The sequence below is a fragment of the Bos indicus genome, chromosome X (genome assembly GCF_029378745.1).
Source record: "Bos indicus isolate NIAB-ARS_2022 breed Sahiwal x Tharparkar chromosome X, NIAB-ARS_B.indTharparkar_mat_pri_1.0, whole genome shotgun sequence".
NCBI lineage: Eukaryota > Metazoa > Chordata > Mammalia > Artiodactyla > Bovidae > Bos > Bos indicus.
Window position 1 is genome coordinate 141088545 of NC_091789.1, and position 19102 is coordinate 141107646.

At 42.7% G+C, this 19102-nt stretch overlaps 1 non-coding gene across 1 annotated transcript; it reads right to left on the reverse strand.

Moving 5' to 3' along the window:
* Positions 1 to 213: 213 nt before the first annotated feature.
* Positions 214 to 321, reverse strand: LOC139181761 (U6 spliceosomal RNA). The gene has a single exon (XR_011565504.1). It is a non-coding gene; the product is annotated as a U6 spliceosomal RNA (small nuclear RNA).
* Between the last annotated feature and the right edge of the window lie 18781 nt (positions 322 to 19102).

Genomic DNA, 19102 nt, shown 5'->3' on the forward strand with positions numbered 1-19102 from the left:
TGGGAAATTCTACCAGAAAGAGCAACCTACCAAATAACTCACACTATAGAAGCACATGCAGAGTCCTATTTTTTAATACCTAAAGCAGTCAAGAATGCAAATAAAAAATTGCAAGTTGAAGGTAATCTTAAGGTTTTTTTTTTTTTTTTGGTAAACTTTAAAAATATTCTGTGAATCCTATTCATAATATTATTTTTAATGCTCAAAACTATAAGAAATATGGAACACTTCTCCAAATTTGTGTGTCATCCTTGTGCAGGGGCCATGCTAATCTCTGTATTATTCGAGTATTAGTATATGTGCTATTGAAGCTTCTAGCACTGTAACATTATTTTGATTGTGCAAAACCATCTTGGTTATAATGGGGCATCTGAAAGCACAATGAGTACAAATACCTACTTTATGTCCTAAAAGATAAGCTTTTTTAATTTTCAGATATGACACATTGAGACTTGTCACTTTGTGTAAGTTAGCACTTCTGCGTATAGGAGATTCTGCCACTGTGACGAATGCATGGTAGCAGCACACAACCTCCTGAGACTGGCAAGGTCAGCTGAGGATTTGACTTACTTGCCATCAACTGCTGTAATCACAAAATAGATGGATATTGTTAATTCTTGTGTGATATTGACTCCATGCACCTAAAATAGGCTTTAAAGACTTAGTATGGTTCGATGCTCTATTTACCTTTTAAATGAGTTTTGTTATTTAGGTTTATGTGCACAAACACATCATCATCCATCCAGCCTTCACAGCTTTCAGAGTGGGCACATCAGCCCTTAGATGCTGCCCAAGAACCTCAGAGAAAGCTCGTGAACATGTAACGTGGTTCTCACAAAGGCTCGCCTCTGTGCTTGGAAGAGCACACACTCTGAAATGTGCTATGAGAAATATCGGATTCAGCAGGATCATTCATTGTCCCCCTGGGAACTTGGATCCTCTTAATTTGGGCCTGTGGAAAGGGGAGTGGGCAACAGATGACAAATGAAGGCACTTGCAACTAGAAAGTCAGTGTGAGCTGAGGATGCTACAGGAAGAGTAAAAAGCACCAGAAAGTTCTGTTGCCCTGAGCACATCAGTGCATTTGTGTAGCGCCATCAACTCCTGCATGCTCGCTCAGTTGTGTCTGACTCTGCGACCCCATGGACTGTAGCCCACGAGGCTCCTCTGCCCATGGGATGCTCCAGGCAAGAATCCTGGAGTGGGTTTCCATGCCCTCCTCTAGGGGATCTTCCCAACCCAGGGATCAAATCTGGGTTTCCTACTTCTCCTGTGTTACAAGCAAATTCTTTACCACTAAGCCACTGGAGAAGCCCGTGTATGTACTTATTAAATTTTCTCCAAAGAATTACCCCACACACTCTGATTAATAATGGGTAGCCCCCAATGTGCTCAGATTCCTCAGTCACCTTATATTCTTAAAGGTCCTGCCAAGATTGGGATCCAAGGTCATGGTTTAAAGCAGAAATCCCATTTCAGCCTGTTGGTAGCAAGGACATGACACAGAAGGGAAATGGGCAGAGTCTAGGGCTTATCTTCAGAGAAAGCTCCAGGCCCCAACAAGCATGTGCACAAGTTCTCCTAAGCCATCAGACCTCTGAGACGGAGCACAAAAGGCCTTGGGGACGCACACGTGAAATTTCAAATGATTTCTCAAAAAAACTAAAAATAGAGTTGCCATATGATCCAGCAGTCCCACTCCTGGGCATGTATCTGGACAAAAATATAATTCTAAAAGATATATGCTAGTTCATAGCAACACTACTTACAATAGCCAAGACATGGAAACAATTTGTGCTATAAGAAGCCTTCCTCAGCCATGTCTTCTGGGTTTCCTCTGGGGGAGTTGTTAAGCACAGCTGGCTTCCTCGGGGGCTTGGGGATGTACTAGATCAGTATTGTGTACCTGAAAACAGACAATGTTAATTTTTCTAATAAAAATAACTTAAGAAACAAAAGACAGATTAATAAAAAGAAAGTACACACGGTTGGGAAAACTGGACAGATACATGTAAACGAATGAAATAAGAACACCCCCTAACACCATACACAAAAATAAACTCAAAATGGATTAAAGACTTAAATGTAAGGCTGGATACTATAAAACTCTTACCCCCTCTTTACCCCCTGGTAGCCACAAGTTTATTTTCTACATCTGTGACTCTATTGCTATTTTGTATATAAGTTTATTTTTACCACTCCCCCTTTTTTAGACTCCACATATAAGTGATGCCATATGGTGTTTATCTGTCTCTGACACTTCACTCAGTATAACAATCTGCAAATCTCTCCATGTTGTGGCAGATGGCATTATTTCATTCATTTTTATAGCTGAATAATATTCCACTGTGTATATGTACCACATCTGCTTTATCCATTTCCTTATTGGTGGCCATTTAGGTTGTTTCCATGTCTTGGCTATTGTAAATAGTGCTGCAATGAACACAGGGGTGCATGTATCTTTCTGAATTATAATTTTCTCCAGATACATGCCCAGGAGTGGGATTGCTGGATCATATGGTAGCTCTATTTTTAGTTTTTTAAGGAACCTCCATACCTCATGTGAAGAGTTGACTCATTGGAGAAGACTCTGATGCTAGGAGGGATTGGGGGCAGGAGGAGAAGGGGTCGACAGAGGATGAGATGCCTGGATGGCATCACTGACTCGATGGACATGAGTCTGAGTGAACTCTGAGAGTTGCTGATGGGTAGGGAGGCCTGGCATGCTGTGATTCATGGGGTCACAAAGGGTCGGACACGACTGAGCGACTGAACTGAACTGATACTGTTCTCCATAGTGGCTGTACCAGTTTATGTTCCCACTGACAGTGTAGTAGGGTTCGCTCTTCTCCATACCCTCTCTTATTGTTTGTAGGCTTTTTGATGATGGCCATTCTGACTGGTGTGAGGTGATACTTCATTGTAGTTTTGATTTGCATTTCTCTCATAATTAGTGATACTGACCATCTTTTCATGTGCTTTTTAGCCATCTGAGTGTCTTCTTTGAAGAAGTGTCTACTTAGATCTTCCACCCACTTTTTGAACGGGGTGTTTGTATTCTTGATATTGAGCTACATGAGCTGTTTATATATTTTAGAGATTAATCCCTTGTCAATTCCTGCCCTATCCATCGGGATGTCTCACTGAGCTTAGGACATCCAAAACTGAACTCTTGGTCAGCTCTCCAAAACTCATTTCCTGCTTCTCATCCATTCCCCCTGTTTCAGGAGTGTCCAGAATGATTAGTGTCGAAAACCTGGATGTCATTCCTGACCACTCGCCCTTCCTCCCCACTTATGTGCAGTCAGGTGCTAAGTCCTACTCCAGACCATGTGTCAAGTCCGTCTCCTTCTCTCCCTCCTGCCTTCCACCATCCAGCCCTATAACCATCCTCTCTCACCAGAACCCCCACCACCCCCCCTGCCAAGAGCTTCCCATAGCTTCTTCTTTTGTCCCCTCTAGTCCATGTCTTAGAGTTTTCTCCTTGAGAATAAATTAGGTCAGGTCAGCTCTCTCCTTAAAACCTCCCAGCAACTCTCCATTGGATTAAGAATAAGTGAGAGGAATAGAAGAAGCAGTGAAGAGTTCCAAGTTTTGTATACTCCTGGCATGGGAAATTTGAAGATGCATCAACACACACTGGGATACACTTGATAGCTTGAGCACGTTGGATTGGGTTCTAAGATGCCTACACGTCCAGGAAAGTGAGATGTTTGGGGGGCATCCCTGGGCCTGCAGGACTTGGACTCTGTATGTCAAAAATGGATGGGAGCCCAAAATTTATTTTAATTAGTTGGGTACTATGGACTTGTCGTGCTGGAAGGTATGATAAAAACAGGAGAAAGCAAAAACAAATCTCTTCTGGCTAGACCTTGTTGTCCGTATTTAGAAAACACTTCATTTCTTTCGTTTGGCAATATTTAAATGTAAAAACATCAGCAAAAAAGTTTTAACTTCTCAATTTGTCTTGGAGAATATCATAAAGTTTCCTGGAACCTGACCATAAACAGGCATACTAACAATTCTGGCAAAGTGTATTTGCACAGAAAATGAGAAATCCCATGAAGAAACACTATATGACTTACACAATCCCTGGAATGTTTTAAAAAACATTAACTTCAGCTGTGGAGATGGCGACTTGTGATTAATCTGATCAATGTAGACAGCAAGCTGTAATGCGTGAAAGGAGCTCTGGGCAATTCAGCATGTAGCTCAGACAGCCACAGCTCAGGGCCTCCTCCCCACAGAGACTGTTCACCTACAGAGCCACTTCCCTGCCCTCAGGACTGGGTGTCTTGAGCCTTCTATATGTCCAGTGTTGTTTAGGAAGAGAGATCAAAGGCAGAGCGCACAGCACACATGCGTAAGCAGCTGTCTAGCCTGGTCAGACTTCCCAAGGTGGCAGCGAATGTTGGTGGGATCCTTTCAGTCCAAGACCAAGAATTCTCTTTCTAGCTTTCTCTTTCTCTTTCAGGAACTCCTTTTTTATTGATCACCCCAGGTTTACCAGGTTCCATAGAGTTGGGTTAATCCAGCCAAATGCATCTGAGCTCATGATACTCAGATGTCTCTTAAATTCAGGACTAAGAATGCCTTAACCATGCATTCTTGATCTCCCAGCATGCACTGCTCCAATTTTCTACATTAAAAAAAATGCTTTGCTAAATATGAAACTAAATGCAAATCACACTGATAGCTTTCTAAGTTTTTGTTTCTTGTTTCAGTGGATTCACACAGGAGGAAAATATCATGTGTACTAGACTTTAGGAAAAGAAATGGTCTTGGAATATTACTCTCTTCATCAAGGTGGGCTAACTTTATGTGTCAAACCATCCCAAAATCAGAGTGGCTGAACACAGTAGAAGTTCATTTCTTTGCCTGCCTTCATTTCCAACACACATTTGAGAGAGTCTGCTACGTGCTTTCACATGGGACCAGGTTCCATTCATCTTGAAGTGCCATCTTTGGCCAGGGCCCCAGTGTCCTCTATATGGGCTGATGGAAACGGAGTCGAGGATCCCACAGGAGGCTTTGTGCACAGGTTTGGAGACGGTCTACCCCCATTCTGTTGGCCAAAACCAGTCATGTCGCCCCACCTAACCAGCAGGCTGGCTGGGAAGTATAGTGTAGCTTTGTGCCCAGAAGACACAGAAATGGATTTACTGAGCACTTAGCCTTCTCTAAGCATCTAAATGCAGAGTTCCAAAGAAGAGCAAGAAGAGATAAGAAAGCCTTCCTCAGCGATCAATGCAAAGAAATAGAGGAAAGCAACAGAATGGGAAAGACTAGAGATCTCTTCAAGAAAATTAGAGATAGCAAGGGGACATTTCATGCAAAGATGGGCTCGATAAAGGACAAAAATGGTATGGACCTAACAGAAGCAGAAGATATTAAGAAGAAGTGGCAAGAATACACAGAAGAACTGTACAAAAAAGATCTTCACGACCCAGACAATCACAATGGTATGATCACTCACCTAGAGCCAGACATCCTGGAATGTGAAGTCAAGTGGGCCTTAGAAAGCATCACTATGAACAAAGCTAGTGGAGGTGATGGAATTCCAGTGGAGCTATTTCAAATCCTGAAAGATGATGTTGTGAAAGTGCTGTACTCAATGTGCCAGCAAATTTGGAAAACTCAGCAGTGGCCACAGGACTACTACTACTACTATTGTGCTCAAACTACCACACAATTGCATTCATCTCACACGCTAGTAAAGTAATGCTCAAAATTCTCCAAGCCAGGCTTCAGCAATACGTGAACCATGAACTTCCTGCTGTTCAAGCTGGTTTTAGAAAAGGCAGAGGAACCAGAGATCCAATTGCCAACATCTGCTAGATCATGGAAAAAACAAGAGAATTCCAGAAAAACATCTATTTCTGCTTTATTGACTATGCCAAAGCCTTTGACTGTGTGGATCACAAGAAACTGTGGAAAATTCTGAAAGAGATGGGAATACCAGACCACCTGACCTGCCTCTTGAGAAATCTGTATGTAGGTCAAGAAGCAACAGTTAGAACTGGACATGGAACAACAGACTGGTTCCAAATAGGAAAAGGAGTACGTCAAGGATGTATATTATCACCCTGCTTATTTAACTTATATGCAGAGTACATCATGAGAAACGCTGGACTGGAAGAAACACAAGCTGGAATCAAGATTGCTGGGAGAAATATCAATAACCTCAGATATGCAGATGACACCACCCTTATGGCAGAAAGTGAAGAGGAACTAAAAAGCCTCTTGATGAAAGTGAAAGTGAAGAGTGAAAATGTTGGCTTAAAGCTCAACATTCAGAAAACGAAGATCATGGCATCCGGTCCCGTCACTTCATGGGAAATGGATGGGGAAACAGTGGAAAGAGTGTCAGACTTTATTTTGGGGGGCTCCAAAATCACTGCAGATGGTGACTGCAGCCATGAAATTAAAAGACACTTACTCCTTGGAAGGAAAGTTATGTCCAACCTAGATAGCATATTCAAAAGCAGAGACATTACTTTGCCAACAAAGGTCCGTCTAGTCAAGGCTATGGTTTTTCCTGTGGTCATGTATGGATGTGAGAGTTGGACTGTGAAGAAGGCTGAGCACTGAAGAATTGATGCTTTTGAACTGTGGTGTTGGAGAAGACTCTTGAGAGTCCCTTGGACTGCAAGGAGATCCAGCCAGTCCATTCGGAAGGAGATCAGCCTTGGGATTTCTTTGGAGGGAATGATGCTGAAGCTGAACTCCAGTACTTTGGCCACCTCATGCAAAGATTTAACTCATTGGAAAAGACTCTGATGCTGGGAGGGATTGGGGGCAGGAGGAGAAGGGGACGACAGAGAATGAGATGGCTGGATGGTATCGCTGATTCAATGGACATGAGTCTGAGTGAACTCCAGGAGTTGGTGATGGACAGGGATGCCTGGCGTGCTGCGATTCATGGGGTCGCGAAGAGTCGGACACAACTGAGCGACTGAACTGAACTGAACTAGCCTTCTCTTCCATGATCGTTAAACTGTAACATATGATATACAGATATTTGGACATTTTTAACTTCTAAAATAATAGTTTCATATGGTTTCACCTAATAGTTTGTATTTCTTATCCAGAGTACTCACAACTAGATATTTAAAGAGTGGTCAAATTAGTGGTGGGAAAGTTAGTGATTGGGCCTGGAATTAGTGCAAAAGGCAGGTAGGAGACGATGCTGGGAAAGTAATCTGAATTACTTACTAACATTTACTTGCGGTGTCCTTTGAGAACTATGAAGTTAAAGAAACAAAAAGTTAAAGCTTTTTTATTTTTAAGCAGTTTTTAGAAAGATGTTATAAGATAGTGTGTCCCACTGTTATCATTAATACTGTGCTTGCCTGTGGTAGATTCTCTCTTCCCCTCAATAATACTGTTTCAGCTTAATCAGAAACACTTTAAATAATTTTCTTTTTATCCATAATTTTAAATAGCTGCCATATGTGAATTAAAAAAAGTATCAAGCATAGAATGCAGAACTTGATTCTTGGTGTAATAAATAAATTTCCTCCAGCATCTACAAATCAGAAAGTAATTATTAGCCTTTCTATCCACTAGTGATTTCCCTCTTTTAAACTGTTTTCCCACTTTCCTGACCAGACGTGAATTTGATGATTAAACCAGTAAAATCCCATTTGTGGCTATCCCTTTGAAGCTGTTTCTCAAAACTGGGTGACTACATGGACTGCACACTCATTAATTACAAGGCACGTTGCTCATTTATGGACTCCCATGGTTCTCTGATGGCTTTTTCTACAGAGTTCTTTCAAGGTGCTTGCTCTCCTGTAGGAAATATACACAGAACGTGTCTCTGCATCCATAGAGCAGCTGGAGACCAAAGCGATGTTTTATGATTTGTGTAGTTGCCTGAACATCCAGAATCCATTGTTTATTTCTCAGTCATGAGTTGAGTCTTAGTTGTTCTTTTCATGTTTTAAAAAAGTAAGAAGGCTAGATGTAATGTCGAATTTATGATGTCTTCCAACATAGCTGTAATACTAAAATGTATTTGTGACCAGGGAAGGAATCCCTGATAGTGGATAAGAAATCTGACTTCATTAACAAGTTTTTGATGGCTTAAGTATTCATCATTAACATTTTGGAGAGTTTTACAAGTGATACTTTTGGTACAGCGTCAAAAATGATGTCTTGGAAAGAATTAATACACCTCAGATTTCTCAGTTTCACCTTTTCACCTAAAGGCAAACATGTGAAAGCAATAAAACTCGAGAAAGCAGATTTCTCTGTAGAGTGCTGTTAATGTACAAACAGTATATGAATTTTACCTTCTGGTAACTTTCTTCTCTTAGTTAACACCAGGCAGTATTCTGCACAATCAAAACTAATTGACTTTGACAAATACATATGAAATGGGTTTGACCACCTGTACCAGGAACCCTGGGCTTTTTCACCAAAGTTTCTAAGTAAGCTTTTTTTTTTTTTTCTTAAATCATATTTCAACATTTCAATTTGGTTCTTTTTAATTTCACATCTCACAGTTTCAGTAATCTTTTTTTGTATAATTATCATAAAACATGTTAATTTCAGATGTACAACACAGTGATTCAATACTTGTATATACTGCAAAATGATCATGACAATAAGTCTAGTTACCATCTCTAAACCATACATAGTTACAGCATTTTTTTCCTTGTGATGGCAACTTTTAAGATTTACTATCTTAGCAACTTTAAAATATGCATTACAGTATTATTAACAATGGGGCTTTCCTGGTGGCTCAGTAGTAAAGATCTGCCTGCCACTGCAGGAGACTCGAGTTCAATCCCTGGGTGGGGAAGATCTTCTGGAGGAGGGCATGGCAACCCACTCCAGTATTCTTGCCTGGGAATCCCATGGACAGAGGAGCCTGGCGGGCTACAGTCCGTGGGGTCACAAAGGGTCAGACACGACTTAGCAATTGAGCATGAGCACGCACAATTAACTATAATGGCCATGCTATATGTTACATCCCCAGGACTTATTTGTTGTATAACTGGAAGTTTGTGCCTTTTGATCCCCTTTACCTGTTTTGTGGCCCCTGCCAGCAATCGCAGGTCTCTTCTCTGTATCTTTGAGCTTGGGGTGGCTTTTTGGTCTGTTTTTTAGATTCCACATTTAGGTATATATAAGTGAGGTCATACAGAATCTGTCTTTCAGGTAGCATAATGCCCTCAAGGTCCATCAGTGTTGCTGAAATGGCAAGATTTCATTCTTTATCATGGCTGAATAATATTCCATTGTATATACATACCACTTTTTTTTTTTCCCATCCATTCACTCACTGATAGACACTTAGGTTGTTCCCATATACTGGCTATTGTAAATAATGCTGCAGTGAACATAATGGAGCATATAGATTTTCTTTGGATAAATACCCAGAAATGTAACTGCTAGGTTGTATGGTTGTTTTGTTTTCTTTTAAAGTTTTGAGGACCCTCCATGCTGTTTTCCAGAGTGGCTGTACCAATATTTATTCCCAACAACAGTGTAGGATGGTTCCTGTTCTTCATATCCTCACTGACACTAGTTATTTGTTGTCTTTTGATGATAGCCATTTTGGCGGGTGTAAGGAGATGCCTCATTGTGGTTTTGATTTGCATTTTCCTGATGACTAGTTGATGTTGAGCACCTTTTCGTATGTGCGTTGGCCATCTGAATGTCTTCCTTTGAAAAAATGTCACTTCACATTTTCTACCCATTTTAAAATCAGAGTAGCTTTTTTTTTTTTTTTTGGAAAAGAGTTGTTTGAGTTCCTTTTATATTATAAATATTTATATTATAGTTTATATTTGGGTATTAGTCCCTTTCAGATACATGACTTGCAAATATTGTCTTCCATTTGGTAGGTTGCCTTTTCATTCTGTTGGTTTCCTTTGCTGTGCAGAGCTTTTTAGTTTGAAGTAGTTCCTACTTGTTTGCTTTTGCTTTTCTTGCCTTTGCTTTTGGTGTAATGTTTCAATAATCTTACTGGCGCCTGTTGAGTTCACCTCACTTCTATGGAAGCTGCTTTGTGTCTTGCAAAATCCTTGCTATTTCCAACTGCAGGAAACTTCTGTATAACTCTCTGGCGCCTTTAGGATGGGCCAAATGTTTCATGTGGACACAGGCCCTTCCTTTCTGGCCCTCGTTTATCTCCTGCTCCTTCTCCCTCCCACTGTTCTGTCTGCTTCCCTTCTCACTCCCCTGAGCCACACACTTTCTCTGCTCCAATTTACAGGCCACTGACTCCTCATGTTCTTTATGGCTCCTTTTGAGGATGAAGCTGGGTTTTGGGCATCAGGGAATAGGTAAGGCCCTTTCTATTGGAGCTGGGACACTTATTGCTTGCAAATCTGAGGTCAAGAAGGGGAAAAGTGGAAAAAGGGGAAAGGTAGGAGAGAGGGATATTTTATGAGTTTGGGATTGACCTGTGCACACTGCTATATTTAAAATGGATAATAAGCAAGGACCTACTCTATAGCACATGGAATTCTACTCAATGGTCTGTAATAACCTAAATGGGAAAAGAATTTTAAAAGAATTGATATATGTATATGTATAACTGAATCACTTTGCTGTACACCTGAAAATATACAACACTGTAAATCAGCTATACTCCAATACAAAATAAAAATATTTAAAAAAATAAATTTACAGGTCAGCTCCATGATTTGTTGATAGAATGAAATCTCACTAAATGAATTACACATTCCTTATAAAAATATGGAATTAAATTCCCACAGGCAGAATATCCCCCTCTATAGGTTTCTCCTTTGTCATGTGTTCTTTGTAACTCCACCTGAAATGGGACATCTTCTTTTCTGGGCAGAGTCAGTTTCTCCCTCCACTCTGCTCCCCAGACTCAGCTCCATGTTGTTAAAGGAGGAAAAAACAGATGTGGGCACTTTGTCAAAGTTCAGTACAAACATGGTAAAAAAACTGACTCTTTGAGGATCTAGATAGATTTTTTTCTCAGGGTGAGGTAAAATTACATTACCTTATTCATTGGGGCATGGGGACAGCTGTTTTTACCAATTAGTTTTCATCTTTGTGTTTCATTCCTAGGGATATCAAGACAAATAACCCAATTGGAAAATGGGGAAAGGACCTGAATAGACCTTTCTCCAAAGAAGATATGCAAAGAGCCAATAAACACATAAAAATTGCTCGACATCATTAGCCATCTGGGAAATACAAATCGAAGCACAGTACTACTTCTCAACCACTAGAACAGCTGTAATTAAAAAATGGACACTAACAAGTGCTGGTGAGAACGTGGACGAGTTGCAGTCCTCATACACTGTTGTTGGAGGTGTGAAATGATACAGCTATCTTGAAAACAGTGTTTTGTTGTTGTTCAGTCACTCAGTTATATCCGACTCTTTGTTACTGCATGGACTGCAGCCAGGCTTCCATTCATTTCCTGAAATGCAAAAAGGCAAAATGATTGACAGAGGAGGACTTACACATAGCTGAGAAAAGAAGAGAAGCAAAAGGCAAAGGAGAAAAGGAAGGAAAACAGTGCGTCAGTTCTTCAAAAAGTTAAACATAGAGTGCCTATGATCCAGCAATTTCACTCCTAGGTATATACCAAGAAAAACGAAAGCATATGTTCATACAAAAGCTAACACACAGTGTTCATAGCAGCATTATTCTTAATAGCCAAAAGGTAGAGACACCCCAAATGTCCATCAACTGACAAATGGATAAATGTGGTCTATTCATACAATAGAATATTATTCATCAATAAATAAGAACTACTCTTATGTGCCACGAGATAAATGAACCTTGAAAACCTGCTAAATGAAACAGGTCAGACACAAACAGACCATAGAAGATATGATTACACTTCTGTGAAATGTCCGGAATAGGCAAATCTAGAGATAGAATGTAAATTTGTGGTTGGCAGGGAGTGGAGGGAGGGGAGAATTGGGACCAAGTGCTGTTAGGTGTGTCCTGGAATTGGTGGTGACAGCTGCAGCAAGCGCATGGTCAAATGTACATTCCTTGTCTGTTGACGTGCCCAGGGGTTTAATATGCATGCATTTCATCAGGTATTTACTATGCAAGAGGAAACAACCCCAGCCAACCCACCAAATATACAACTGAAGCCTTTTCTTCCAGAATCTGCTGGTAACCCTGTCCAATCATGGAATGCACGGCGAGCTACCGCCTTGGCACTTGGGGTCGGGGCCCACTCTTTCCGGCCTCTAGGTCAAGGTCGGCAAACTGCAGCCCTCAGGCCAAGGCTAGGCGGCCCTCTGTTTCTATGTGGCTCTTGAGCTAAGAATGGCTTTTACTTTAAAAACAGTTAAAACTAAACCAAAAAAAGAAGATTATTGCATGACATGTGGAAAGCTTATGAAATTCAAATGTTTCAGTGTCCATAAATATGTACTGAACACGGCCATGGCCATCTATCTACTGTTGCTTGCAGCTGCTTTTGCACTGGGACAAAGACCCCGTGGCCCACAGAGCCTAAACTATTTACCATCTGCCCCTTTATGGAAAACATCTGCCAACCTCTGCTCTACAGATGAAGAGTTGAGTGAATTGTGTTTCCAGGAATGAGGAGGGCGCCCTGGGCTGGAACCGCTGACAGGGCTCTGCTGGGTTGTGTCTGCTCCTTCGGGCTGGAGCTGCCTCATCTGTAACAGGAGACGGCTTGCATGAAGTCTCTCTATAGCGTCTTTCCAGCTTTGACTGTCTCTAGTGTATCAAGATTCCAGTGTGTTCAGTGGCCCCCAGGCGGCCAGTGGGGCAGAGGGGCAGCGCTCTTGTCTGAAACAAAGCCATGGGGACCAGGGAGTTACGTGAGCACACAGGGCACCTAGCTGGACACAGAACTGGGGAGCCAGTGTGTCTGGACAGAGCAGATCTGAAAACTGGCCCCCTCCAGGGTTCAGAAGCAGATGATTTGGGCCACTTTCATGTGTCCTAGTTTCATAGATTATATGTAACCCAGTTCTGTTTATTTCTGTATTTAATGGCTGTGCTGGGTCTTCGTTGCTGTGCAGGCTTTTCCCTAGTTGCAGAGAGTGGGGGCTACTCTACAGTGGCGGTACACGGGCTTCTCATTGCACTGGCTTCTCTTGTTGCAGAGCAGGGGCTCACTAACTATGGTGCATGGGCTTAATTGCCCCATGGCATGTAGGACCCTCTCAGACCAGGGATCAAACCTCTGTCGCCTGCCCTGGCAGGTGGATTCTTATCCACTGAACCCCCAGGGAAGGCCCTTGTAATCCAATTCTTTTAACCCTGGGGAAGAAGGAAATGGCTGATGCTAAATATTGGGGACCTGGAGAAAGGCATGGCAACCCACTCCAGTATTATTCCCTGGAGAGTCCCATGGACAGAGGAGCCTGGTGGGCTATAGTCCATGGGGTCGCAAAGAGTCAGACATGCCTGAAGTGACTTAGCACAATTATTGGTGAAGGCTTGCAAGGCATGATAGCAGAGGCTGGCAATCTGAAATTCAGGTTTTCAAAGTCCGATCTAGCACTTCCAGCAGGTTTGTGGCAATTGACCAGGTAACTCTCATGTCCATAGAGTCTCTGTGGTGCTTCCTGTTTTCTCAGTTCTAACATGTGGCTCTTTATCCACAGTCCAAGGGATCACGAGTTGTCGGCATCGTCGCTCCAGCCTGGTGTCTGTCGCTATGGAACCATACTGGCCTGCTGCTATGGCTGGAGAAGGAGCAGCAAGCGAGTCTGTGAAGGTACTTTTGTAAAACCTCAGACCACCCAGTGCTCAGGTGGTTGGCCTGGGTCCTGCAGTTTTTCTCTGTGACACCATAATCTGTCACCACGTTGCCAGTGGCTTTCCCAGAGCAGGGACATAGTCCTAACTGACACCCAAGGTCTAAGTGCTTGTGAGATCTCTTCCCATTCAAAATATGGCTGACACCATCACCCTGGATATGATGTGTTTGTTTTAGGAGCCTTGTTTCATCAATTCTTTCTGCTGTTCTCTTAGTCAGTATGGCTGTTTTTGTTTTAACCTAGAGAAACTGAGTTAAGCAAAAACAGGTCAAGAAATACCTCATTCTAATTATAATTTTTCCAACCGACTTCTAATGAATTCCACTTTTTAATTATGAATCACCCAACCAGTAGGCTTTGGTCACAAATAAGAAGGTTACCCATTTACTTTGTAGTTTGGTTACTCACATTTTCCAAGTTCATCGTGCCTATTTCTAGATGATTTCAAGGGATACATGCATATATATGCAAGATATGCATGGTTCTGCTGTGTACATTTCAAACTAAGTTTCCATAAATTGCTTTTGACATCATTTCTCAGACCAGTGTTAGGAACTCCGAGAGAGGCCTCTGACAGTTTGAAAAGAGTTGGGGAGGCTAGGGATGAGCACAGAGTTTCATGTTGCATTGTTTTTCATGTAAATTTCTATAATAATCAGCAGTCGCAGTGTAAAAGAATCAAATCTGTATTCTTCATAGCTGGCTAACCAGGGGTACATACTTTCAGGGCAGGAATCTGGTCTCAGTGCCTTGTGTATCTAGTAGGTGGCATAGAACCTGAATCCTTAATCTGTTAAGTGGGATGAACAGACATGTGCATGCAGTACTTTGGGCACTGGTACGGATCATATTGGATTATAAACTGTAAAGCCCAAGAGTGTTAGCAATTTTAAAGAGTAATAAGTCTACATTCTTTTTCTTCCTTTTCCCTGCCCCAACCTCCTCTTCTTTGATTTAGCTGGTTTAAAAAATAATGTGGGCATACTGTAGCTGCGGGCAGAACTTGATCATGTCCAAAATCCATGAAACATTAGAGGACGTTGATCTTGCTCTCACATGTTTAGTGAAGTTGCTCAGTCGTTTCTGACTCTTTGCGACCCCATGGACTGTAGCCCACCAAGTTCCTCCATCCATGGAATTTTCTAGGCAAGAGTGCTGGAGTGGGTTGCCATTTCCTTCTCCAGCAGATCTTCCTGACCCAGGAATCGAACCCGGGTCTCCCGCATTGCGGGCAGACGCTTTACCGTCTGAGCCACCAGGGAATCCCCCCACATGTTGGGTATTATGTAAAATCCTGCACTGTCGCAGTTTCCTTATGAGTAGATGACAAGAGTGGGAAGATAGTAGAAGAAATGTTTGAAGGTCATCACTGCCTGCCTAGCAAAAGAAAGTTAGAACATTCCCCTGGGGCTTTGTCGGTTGAAAAGGGTGGTACTCACACTGGTCAGGTGGGTCATGATTAAGGGCATTGTCTTGAGAACCAGACTGCCGTGGGTGACCTTGGGCAAGGTAGATAAGCTTGTTCAGGCTCCATTTCCTCCCTTGCAGACTTCTGTCTGTCAAAGCAGCAGGTGATAAGGGGGTTCAGTGTTGCTTTTTTCTCCTTCTAAACAAACATGATACAATTTTCTTTGAAGTCATCAGGTGGAAAGGGTCAAAAACCACACGGGATATCTGATTTGGAATCTCTCTTACAGTCACACGAACCTCAGGACCTCCGGCCATAAAACTTGCATGTCTCTGGTGTATAAATGAGGGTGAGCTTTGCTTTTCTGGAGGGGATATTCTATAACTAGATTGGAGCAGTCTGACCATAGTGCACACAGCCAATCACATTCTCACCACTTTTGTGGCCAATATTCAAACCAGAGGCCTGAAAAGAATTGAAAGCCAGATGCTGAAGGGCATTTCAACACACCGCTCCCACTGCGTGTTTGGCAATCCGAAGAGATGGTCACCCCACACTCTGCCCCTGTCAAATGTTGACCCAGTAAATGGCAATGATTTTTGTATCTATGATCTGTATCATATTACATCCAATCGGCATGGTCCTTCTTGATGGTAAAGTCATACGCTCCTCGAAGCACCATGTAACAGGCTGCTTAGTCCCTGATCACCAGGCCTCTGAGTTCTAAGCTGTGGGGTGCATGGTGATGAGACAGGAACGCATGCCAACTTGCCTGAACAGGCAGAGCCAGGCTCCAGCCTGTGAGGGTGCAGTCTGCCCCAGCCTTCACCTCCATTGACTGATCAGTCCTCAGTCCTTCAGAGGCCCTGTCTCTATTCCAGAGCTTTCTAGATCTCAGCCTCTGCCCTGCTTAAATCTGTTCCCAGGGCAGGGTCTGCTTCACTCATTACCGTTAGCCTTCAGATATGGGTCACTTAGTGAGATATGGAAGAAAGAGCCAGAAAGAGTGGATAAAGAGTGGATAAACACTCCAGAAAGATGGAGGAGTTTGCAGGGAAATTAAACAAGACAGCTTCCTTTATCTAAAGCACACTTAAATCTCTGGCCATTTTAGACAAACGGAATTTCCCTATGCCATAGATTGGCTGTTCCCATCACAGATCCAATATTACCCTAAATCAAAAACGTCTTTCTGGAGTGCTGACCTCCAAACAGCAAGGGTATTAACATTCACCACCTCTCCTCTCTACTCTTTGGCATTTATCCTGGGCTTTCCTGTCTGGACTACATTGAAAATAACTTTCCAGGGAGCAATCAGAGGTCTTGGGGGCTTAAAAAAAGGTTTATTTTTCTAACATTTAGAGTTAAAGCTGCATCTCCAAGAACATAACCATAACAAAATAGACCCTGGAAATCCAATTCTATCTCATTTGCCTCCAAAAGTAGAAGAACTTTGGTGGGAAGCATGTTTTCCCCTATCTTCTCTCACTTACGATCTACTTCAACCCTTGAAATGTTTCCCTGTTCAAAGTTCTACATTTACTGCTTTGTCATTCAAAACTATTTCAGCTCACACTATTAAACGCAGGAGGAGAAACAAAGGTGAGCGTTTATATCCCTGTTCTGAAAGCACTTAGCATCAGATAGTAGATAGAAGTCAAACATAGAAGCGAAATATCTGGCTAGTTACTGAATAAGATGCAGATATCAGTTTCGTGGGAGAAGCCTGCCAGAGTTCTGTGGAGTTCTCAGAGATGAGCAGAAGTTCACATGTGGCTGGAGAAATCTGTACAAGCTTCTGGAAAGAGGGGTCCTACAAGGTAGTCCTTGAAGGATTGTTAGGATATTAACCATTGGAGTGGTGGGGAGGGGTGCGACAGGGTTGGGTAACAATAGAGAAGGGGTAAAAAGTACAGAGTAGGTCAGAGAAGAGCAGGCAGTCTGGTTTGACCTCATCGTTGCCTGGGTTCAGGGAACAGAGTAAGACTAAAAAAAGGCAGAGGCCAGATCACGGTTATGACCCCCGTCCTGGATTCAGGATCCAACAGAGATTATTTGATGACTTCTAGGCAATGAAATCTGCATTGGAGAAGGAAATGGCAACCCACTCCAGTGTTCTTGCCTGGAGAATCCCAGGGACGGGGAAGCCTGGTGGGCTGCATTCTATGGGGTCGCACAGAGTTGGACATGACTGAAGCGACTTAGCAGCACCAGGCAAGGAAATCGGTCCTGAATATTCACTGGAAGCACTGACGCTGAAGCTGAAACTCCAATACTTTGGCCACCTGATGCAAAGAACTGACTCATTGGAAAAGACCCTGATGCTGGGAAAGATTGAAGGCGGGAGGAGAAGGGGACAACAGAGGATGAGATGGTTGGATGGCATCACCAACTCGATGGACATAAGTTTGAGTAAGCTCTGGGAGTTGGTTATGGACAGGGAAGCCTGGTGTGCTGCAGGCCATGGGGTCGCAGATATGGCTATGACTGAGCCACTGAACTGAACTGAACTGAACTGAGGCAACGCATGGCATGATCAGAGCTATACTTCCGGAATATCCCTTTAATGTCACACTGGACATCGATATCCTAGGAGCAGTACCTGTGAATGTGATTCTTACACAAATATCCTGTGGAGAGGCACTTGGGAGAAATCTGTAAGGGAGTGAGGGAGCTGGGGAAGAAGCAAGGCAAAGATGTGGCTTCAAGAGAAGTTTGGCTTCATCCTGATCCCACAGTGAGCTCTGGAGTGTTAACTGCACTGCAGCATTTGTCCTGCCCAGAAGCCAGGGGCTAGGCTGTTAGACCCGTGCGTCAGCCAAGCCCTGGTCACAGACTGAAGTGAGGAAAGCGAAGAGAGAGAGGCATGCTACAAATCTCCCAGACATTTATGGGCAAAGTGGTTCCCAGCAGCTGGATAAATATTGGCTTGGCCAAAAAGTTCGTTTGGGTTTTTCTATAAGTGACTGTAGAGAACCCAAAGAGACTTTTTGGGCCAACCCAATACTTACTCAAGGAAATTGGTGGTAGAAACAGGGATAGAGGGGTAGGATACTCTGGGTGATTGGGGAACAAGAATAAATAGAGACAGCTGAGATTTTGAGTCCAGGTAGCTGGGAGATGAATGGTGATGTTAGCAAAGGTAGGGGTGTGTCAAATGGGAACATGCCGGAGTCTTTAGGAACAGGCTTGCCTAGGGCTGGACCTTCTATGAGCCAGAGAATCAATGTGCAGAGAAGTAAGCAAGCATTTCTGGCAATTGCTGAGTCATCCTTTCATATGCTGGCTGTTTCTGGGACTCCTAGTAGATTCAGAAAATGTGAGAGTCCATGATTCCCTACCTGCCTAGTTTCTCTCTCATTCATTGCTTTTTCTCTCATTCCCATTCATGTCTTTGGGCTCTCCCATTTTCCTTTCTTCCTATCCACAGCGTTTTCTCCCTGTCTCCTCCTTATGAGCCAGACTCAAACTTTCCACCATCTTTGACTATGCTTTCTTGCCTAATGCAATCTGTTACCCATCCCATCCTTGTTTCTCCTGCCACTTCAGTCATCCAACAAATATTTATTGAGTTCCTAGTATGTGTCAGATATCTGGATACAGAAGCGGATAAAACAGAAAACCAAATCCTGCCTTTGGCATGCCTCCATGACCACCAGTATCGCCATCACCATCATGCTTGTGGTTCCCATCCTTGGGACCGGAGGCAGCATCTCCCTGCCTCCAACCTGTGCTTTGTTCATTTTGGCTGATAACACACAGAATGTAAAAATTTTGATCATTCAAAAGAGAAACAGGGAAATAATACAGAAGAGAAAAAAAAAAGTAGAAAGAGGGCAAAGGACCTTGGCCCAGTATAACTATGGAGTTTCTTCCAGCTCACAAATCATAGTCCTTTTGTTAAATCTTTTGTGTTTACATACAAAACTGGCTAATTGCAATG